The sequence below is a fragment of the Rana temporaria genome, chromosome 5 (assembly GCF_905171775.1).
Source record: "Rana temporaria chromosome 5, aRanTem1.1, whole genome shotgun sequence".
Taxonomy (NCBI): domain Eukaryota; kingdom Metazoa; phylum Chordata; class Amphibia; order Anura; family Ranidae; genus Rana; species Rana temporaria.
The window spans coordinates 421,520,037-421,528,393 of NC_053493.1; the positions used below are offsets into that span (position 1 = coordinate 421,520,037).

An 8,357-nucleotide genomic window follows, 5' to 3' on the forward strand; every position below is an offset into this window, starting at 1 on the left:
CCTTGGCGAGTGCCGCCAACAGCAAGCCTCTTGTTATGGGGCACTCAAGCAGGCTCGCTCCTGGGCCGCGCTCTGTGTGTCCATGCCCGCGCTCTCTCCTCATTGGCTCACTGGCTGCCTTTTGGCTCACTGGCTGCTATGTGAGCCAATGAGGAGAGAGAGACCCATGAGAGGTGCTGCTCTCATGCACATAGCTGGATCGAGATGGGGCTGGGGGGGGGGAAATATTAGGGGGGCTGCATAGAAGGCATTAAGGTAAAAAAGAACTATATTGCATTAACTACTACAGACCCGCGCTATAGCCGAATGACGGCTTCAGCGCGGATCTGAATATCCAACAGGCCGTCAATTGACGGCCGCCCCTTTGGGCGTTCCCCGCGCGCGCTCCAGAGCGCGCTGCGGGGAAAGTCTGTGTTGGCCGTGTCACTTGGACACAGCCAATCACAGATCGCCGCGAACGGCCAATCAGAGTGGCTGTTTGCGATGCGATCTGTGCGGCCAATGAGAGATGATCTCATATGTAAACATATGAGATCATTTCTCATTGCCGGCTCACACAGAGACAGCGGTGCTGTCTCTGGAGAGGAGACCGATCTGTGTCCCTTGTACATAGGGACACAGCATCGGTCACCCCCCCCAGTCACCCCCCCTCCCCCACAGTTAGAACACTAAGCAGTATACACATTTAACCCCTCCCTCACCCCCTAGTGTTAACCCCTTCCCTGCCAGTCACATTTATACAGTAATTAGTGCATTTTTATAGCACTGATCGCAGTATAAATGTGAATGGCGCCAAAAATGTTTCAAAAGTGTCCGATGTGTCCGCCATAACGTCGCAGTCGCAATAAAAATCGCAGATCGACCGCCATTTCTAGTAAAAAAAATAAAATAAAAAAATAATAATTCTGTCCCCTATATTGTAGGCGCTATAACTTTTGCGCAAACCAGTCGCTTATTGCGTTTTTTTTTTTTTTTACCAAAAATATGTAGAAGAATACGTATCGCCCTAAACTGAGAAAAAAAATGTGTTTTTTTTTAAAAACTGGGATATTTATTATAGCAACAAGTAAAAAATATTGTATTTTTTTTCAAAATTGTCGCTCTTTTTTGTTTATAGCGCAAAAAATAAAAACCGCACAGGCGATCAAATACCACCAAAAGAAAGCTCTATTTGTGGGGAAAAAAGGACGCCAATTTTGTTTGGGAGCCATGTCGCACGACAGCGCAATTGTCAGTTAAAGCGACGCAGTGCCGGAAGCTGAAATTTCACCTGGGCAGGAGGGGGGTATATGTGCCCGGTAAGCAAGTGGTTAAACTTGCAGTAACGCAATGAAATATACAGCGTTAAACTTGCTCTAACGCAATGAAATATATGGCGTTAAACTTGCAGTAACGCACATAACTATATGGCATTAATCTTGCAGTAACACAATGTAATATACGGCATTAAACTTGCAGTAACGCACAGAACTATATGGCGTTGAACTTGCAGTAACACAATGAAATATATGACGTTAAACTTGCAGTAACGCACAGAACTATATGGCGTTAAACTTGTAGTAACACAATGAAATATATGGCGTTAAACTTCGAGTAACGCACAGAACTATATGGCATTAAACTTGCAGTAATGCACAGAACTATATGGCGTTAAACTTGCAGTAACACATTGAAATATATGGCGTTAAACTTGCAGTAACGCACAGAACTATATGGCGTTAAACTTGCAGTAATGCACAGAACTATATGGCGTTAAACTTGCAATAACGCACAGAACTATATGGCGTTAAACTTGCAATAACGCACAGAACTATATGGAGTTAAACTTGCAGTAATGCACAGAACTATATGGTGTTAAACTTGCAATAACACACAGAACTATATGGCGTCAAACTTACAGTAACGCACAGAACTATATGGCGTTAAACTTGCAGTAATGCACAGAACTATATGGCGTTAAACTTGCAGTAACACAATGAAATATAACACCATATAGCAGGGGCAACTATACGCCAGGAAAAGCCTAACGTAAACGGCGTAACTTTACTGCATTGGCCGGGCGTACGTTAGGGAATTCGTGTATCTAGCTAATTTGCATACTCAATGCGGAATTCGACGGAAGCGCCACCTAGCGGCCAGCGTAAAAATGCAGTTACGATCCGACGGCGTAAGAGACTTACGCCTGTCGGATCTAACAGATATCTATGCGTAACTGATTCTAAGAATCAGGCGCATAGATACGACGGCACAATGCAGAGATACGCCGTCGTATCTCGGTTGTGAATCTGGGCCTAACTATCTAATAGCCTTAAATGGTTAAAGCTTCAATAAATCATCAAAAACACATCATAAAAGTATATTGAAGTGGTTGGAGCTTTAATGTGTGTTAAAGTCAAAGCAAATGTAAATGAGGCCTTATAAGACGGATTGTAGGGTTTTTTTTTTACAAATCTTAATGAACTGACATGAACAGAAATGGAAGGTCAACAGAGAAAAACAACTTTGCGTGTAGTATAATTTCTCTTTATTTTTAGTCTATAAACGGCTTAGTCCACCCTATACTAATTTTCATATGTTGGATGATGCTCCAGTGTTCTACCACCAATGGTTTCTTGTATCTCCTATGGACTCCATTGGTGACAAGTCTGTGTGTTCCCGGGTCTGTGGTGAAGTGAATCAAGAACATGAGGACAGAAAAAGGGTGATCGGCATCACCTTCCGAAATATGGGAGATGTGGAACCTCCATCATGGACTGGGAAGCAAGGTGAGTATGCACGGAATGCAAGACGCTTGGCTTGACCCATCAGTATTGTGCCGATGTTGTGTCTGCTTCTTCTCACCTGCTTTCAGATCCTCCAGATGAGGTCTTGAGATTGTGGTCACCTAAGGGGAATTAAACACATTACTAGGGATAGAATTACATTTTGGAAAATATTTACGTTCAAAAGACAAAGGGAATTTAGTTGAGTTAGTTGCAAGATACTGAAGACCAGCATGTTAGTTTTGCTTTTACTATTTATGAAACAGGTTGGGTTGGTAGACATCTTAAACACCCACCAGACCTTCAGCCTAATACAGTAAATATGGTGATGGGAGGGCCCGTGGAACCCAGAATCTCTTGGAAAGTTTGGGAAATCCTTGTTTCAGCTCCCCATGCACTTCCTATGTCTAAGTCGCCCTGTGCCATCCTGGTGTGACCCAGTTACTTCGTCAGGCTTTTGGTTATATGTTATATCAACTAATAGTGCAGCGCCACCAAAACCTTATATAAATCGAAAAAATATTTGCTACAATGTAAAGTAGTGAGTGTACAGCTTTAATTAATGCCATTAATGTCTAAACCGCTCCTTAGCTATTTAAGAAATGTCAGGTGTTGGAGCAGGCAGTCGGTGGGGAGTGTTCAATGAGGACAGAGGTTTTTTATTTTTTCGGGTCCGGCGGGCATCTTTAGTAATGAAGGACCTGGGATTTTTTTTTTTTTTATAAAATAATTATCTAAAAGTTGTGTACTTTCTTTATTCTCTTTTTCGGTGACTGGGTAGGGGCACTATGTACCCCATACTCATTCACTTAGGGGAGGGATCAGGATCTGGGGGCCCCCTTGTTAAAGGGGGCCTATAGATTCTGATAAGCCTCCTGCCCACAGACCCCAACAACCATCAGCCAGGGTTGTAGAGAAGAGGCCTTTGCCCCCATCAACATAGGGCCAAGGTGCTTTGGGTTGGGGCAGATCAAAGCAACCCCCATGTTGAGGGCATGTGGCCCGGCTTGGTTCAGGAGGAGGGGCGTTTGCTCATCCACCCCTTTCCTGGCCTGCCAGGCTGCAAGCTCGGATAAGGGTCTGGTATGGATTTGGCGTGGGGTTCTCCTCAAAATCCATACTAGAACTGAAGGGCCTAGTATGGATTGGGGGGGGGGGGGGCACGCTGTTTTTCTGAATTTTCTATTGCTGCCATTCTTTTGGAGAAGCCCGCTGACAGCTGATAAGTCATCGGTTGTTAAGGACGCGGCAGCCGGCTTTCCGCCCTGCTCCTTAACAGACAGCTGTTCTTCACACAGAATTCGAAACGTTCTCAAAATTTGGAATTCTTTAGAAAATGAATAAACAAAACAAAATTTGTTACCCTTTCATTCAGAGATTCTGACGCTGAGATCAGAATCTCTGAATAACCAAAAATGAATCCGAATTTACATTCGGACCGAAACGAATTGCACACGTCTAACAGAAGTTGATGTCTCTTGTAATCAATAATGAGCTGAATTCTTGGGCCCGATTCACGTAGATCAGCGGATCTATAGATCCGCTCGATCTACGTGATTTAAGATCCGCTCCCGCAAGTTTAGGAGGCAAGTGGCTAATTCACAAACCACTTACCTCCAAACTTGCGACGGCGGATCCTAAATCCCCCAGCGGAATTCAAATTCCGCGGCTAGGGGAGTGTCATATTTAAATCAGGCGCGTTCCCGCGCTGATTTAAATGCGCAGGCGCCGTCCGCAAAATTTCCCGGCGTGCATTGCTCCCACTGACGTCGCTAGGACGTCAGTGGTTGCGACGCTTACGTAAACGACGTCCGTCCGTATTCGAGAACGACTTACGCAAACGACGTTAAAAAATTTAAATTTGACGCGGGAACGTCGGCTATATTTAACATTGGCTGCGCCTGATAAAAGAAAGGGTAAGTATACGTCGGAAAACCGCTACGGAAACGACGTAAGAACACTGCGACGGGTCCGCGTACGTTCGTGAATTTGCGTATCTCGCTGATTTACATATTATTTATCGTAAATCAGCGGGAACGCCCCCGGCGCCATTTTTAAATTGAAAAAAAGATCCGACAGTGTAACACATTGTAACACTGTCAGATCTTAGCCCTATCTATGCGTATCTGATTCTATGAATCAGGCGCATAGATAGGACCAGTGTAAGTCAGAGATACGATGGGGGATCTGTAGATATCAGGAGATAATACACCGTCGTATCTCTTTGTGAATCTGGCCCCTTATGTTTATGTCTGGGAAGGTCCAAAGTCTCTTACTGAATGGTTAGATCCTTGGTATGCCGGCCATAAAGAATCTCCATATGTGTGTTAATCTCTCTACTTTCTACTCGTTACTTTGTAGATTTTCTCTTCTAAACAAACTTTCAAAATGTCACATTTTTTTTTTTACTATATGTAACACTGTATAAATGATAAACTTGGTAGTGACACCAAAATACAAAAAATGAATAAATATCAAGAAACACCCCAATGTGAGGTTATGAAACATGTGCAAATGCAGAAAAGGTAAGTAAATACAAACGCTGCAACCATAAATGGAAAAAAGAATAATGATATGATTCATATAATCCAAATTAATAGGTATACTATTATTAAATAAAACATAAGTGAGTAAAAAAAGATCCAAAGAAAGTCCCAAAAGTGAATCCAGAATCCTCTCATCTTTAGTACTGTGACATCAAAGAAAACACTTCCTTCCACCAAATAGACACCCGAGTGGTATAAAGATGTATAGCCGGATTCAGAGAGTGTTACGCCGGCGTATCAGTAGATACGCCGTCGTAACTCTGAATCTGTGCCGTCGTATAATTAAGTGTATTCTCAAAATGAGATACACTTAAATATAGCTAAGATACGACGGCCTGCGCCGTCGTATCTTAGCTTTCTATTTCGGCCGGCCGCTAGGGGCGTGAACCCTGATTTACGTCTAGAAGGCGTAAATTAGCGCGATACGCCTATTCACGAACGTACGCTTGCCCATCGCAGTAAAGATACAGCGTTTACGTAAGGCGTTTTCAGGCGTAAAGTTAGTCCAACAAAAAGCTGGCCTAGCCAATGTTATGTATGGACGTCGGTCCCGCGTCGAATTTTGTGACAACCTCAACATTTGTGATTTCCTACAACCTTCTCCCCCAGTGGAGACACAGATAGCAAAATAAACCTGACAGGGGTTCCCGTCCTTCTCTACTCTATGCAAAAAAAATTTGATTTTAGATACACTTTAAGCTTATACTTTGTCAATGTTTCAGTGTTCACCCTCCAGGCTTCTCCCTATACCCATAATATACAGAATTACTGAATGGATAGTCCTGGCTGGAACTTACTTTGCCAACTCCAGTGCTTGAATCCGGATCCTGGGGGTCCCGGAGAATCGGTGCCGCCTGAGAGGCAGCCACGAGGCAGAAGATCATGAGATAGGCAGCCCATTTGGCCATTGTGTTCTGTCCGGTGTTGTGCGTAGAGTCCGGTGCTGCGTGTAGAGTCCGGTGCTGCGTGTAGAGTGCGGTGCTGCGTGTAGAGTGCGGTGCTGAGTGTAGAGTCCGGTGCTGCGTGTAGAGTGCGGTGCTGAGTGTAGAGTCCGGTGCTATGTGTAGAGTCCGGTGCTGAGTGTAGAGTCCGGTGCTGAGTGTAGAGTCCGGTGCTGAGTGTAGAGTCCGGTGCTGTGTGTAGAGTCCGGTGCTGTGTGTAGAGTCCGGTAGACTCTGAGTCCCTGATAAGTGATTCAGAATATAAGCCGGCAGATAAGGATCTGGGTTCAGTTACCAGAAAGGGGCGTTGCGGTGATTTAGTAAATATTGGCTCATATAATCCATTGTGCAACGATTAATTAACCCCTGAGGAAGACGTGTAAGGAGATCTGTGCGTGTCATATAGAGCCGAATACAAGTCTCCGTCACCCTTCATCAGAAGTTACTCACCACCCTCAGGCTGTCAGAGGACAATCATAGAAACTCATTGTGTGACCCCCCCCGAGGTCAGGACAGGGAGGAGTCTGTACAACGAGCTGGAAACTCTGCGATGAGCACATATTCCCTAAATACAATTCTTTCGTATTATTTATTTTTTCTTCATCCTTCCTTTATTCTTCTTCTTAATCCTTTTCTTCCTTTGTGTTTCTTCTTTCTCCTTTCTTCATATTTCTTCTTTATAGTCTTTATTCTTTGTCCTTTCTCCTTCCTTCATGTTTTGTCTTTCTTTACTCTTTTTGTTTAGCCTTTCTTTTTTTCCTTTCTTCTTCTTTCCTTATTCCATTCTTCTTTCTTCATATTTCCTCCTTTTCCTTCTTCTTTCTTCATAGTTCCTCTTTTTCCTTCTTCTTTCTTTGTTCTTTTTCTTTCCCTTTTCTTCCTTTTTTTTCTCTCTTCTTCTATTTTCTTCTTCTTCCTTCTCCTTTTCATGTTCCTTTTTTCTTCTTCTTTTTCTTCATCCTTTTTTCTTCTTTTTCTTGCTTCTTTCTTGTCTTTCTTCTTTCTCTTTCCCTTTTCTTCCTTCATATTTCTTCTTTCTATTCTTTCTTCTTCTTCCTTGATTTTTGCTTCTTTCTTCTTCCTTCCTCTTCCTTTCTCTTTCTTTTTCTTTCTCGTTGTTGCTTTGTCTTTCTTTATTCTTTTTCTTTAGCCTTTCTTTTTTTCTTTCTTATTTTTTCCTTATTTTTCCTTCTTCTTTCTTCATATTTCCTCTTTTTTCTTCTTCTTTCTTTGTTCTTTTTCTTCATCCTTTTTTCTTTTCTTCATTTCTTTCCTTCTTCCTTTTTTCTTCTTCTTCATTTTCCTTAATGTTTCTTTTTTTTCTTTTTCTTCTTCCTTCTTTTTTTCTTCTTTCTCCTTCTTCCTTCATGTTTTGTCTTTCCGTATTCTTTTTCTTTAGCCTTTCTTTTTTTTTCTTTCTTCTTCTTTCTTTCTTATTCCTTCATATTTCCTCTATTTTCTTCTTCTTTGATTGTTTTTTTTCTTCATCTTTTTTTTCTTTCTTCTTCTTTCATGTTTTTTTTTCTTTTTTTTTTCTTATTTTTTCTTCTTAATCCTCAGCCTTTTTTTCTTCTTGCTGCTTCTTTCTTCTTTCATTTTTCCTTCTTCCTTTTTTTTCCCTTCATATTTCTTCTTTCTATTCTTTCTTCTTCTTCCTTCTTTTTTGCTTCTTCTTTCTTCTTCCATCTCCCTTCCTCTTCCTTTATCTTTCTTCTTCTTGTTTTGTCTTTCTTTATTCTTCATGTTTTATTCTTTCTGCTTCTTTATTGTCTTTCTTCTTCTTTTGTTTTTCCTTCTTCATTTTTCTTTCTTCTTTCCTTTTTCTTCCTTCATATTTCTTCTTTCTATTCTTTATTCTTCTTCCTTCTCCTTCTTCCTTTGTGTTTTGTATCTCCTTACTCTTTTTCTTTAGCCTTTCTTTTCTTTCTTTCTTGTTCTTTCCTTATTTTTCTTTCTTCTTTCATATTTCCTCTTTGTTCTTTTTCTTCATCCTTTTTTTATTTTCTTCTTTCCTTTTCTTCCTTTTTGTATTCTTTCTTCTTCTATTTTCTTCTTCTTCTTTCATATTTCTTTTTTTTTCTTCTTTTTCTTCATCCTTTTTTTTCTTC

General features: G+C 41.4%; 1 long non-coding RNA gene across 1 annotated transcript; it reads right to left on the bottom strand.

Annotated features, from left to right (window-relative positions):
- Positions 1–2,450: 2,450 nt before the first annotated feature.
- On the bottom strand, positions 2,451–6,722 carry LOC120939704. Its single transcript, XR_005749359.1, has 2 exons — positions 6,106–6,722; positions 2,451–2,884 (listed from the first exon to the last, which is right to left on the bottom strand). It is a non-coding gene; the product is annotated as an uncharacterized LOC120939704 (long non-coding RNA).
- Positions 6,723–8,357: the final 1,635 nt, after the last annotated feature.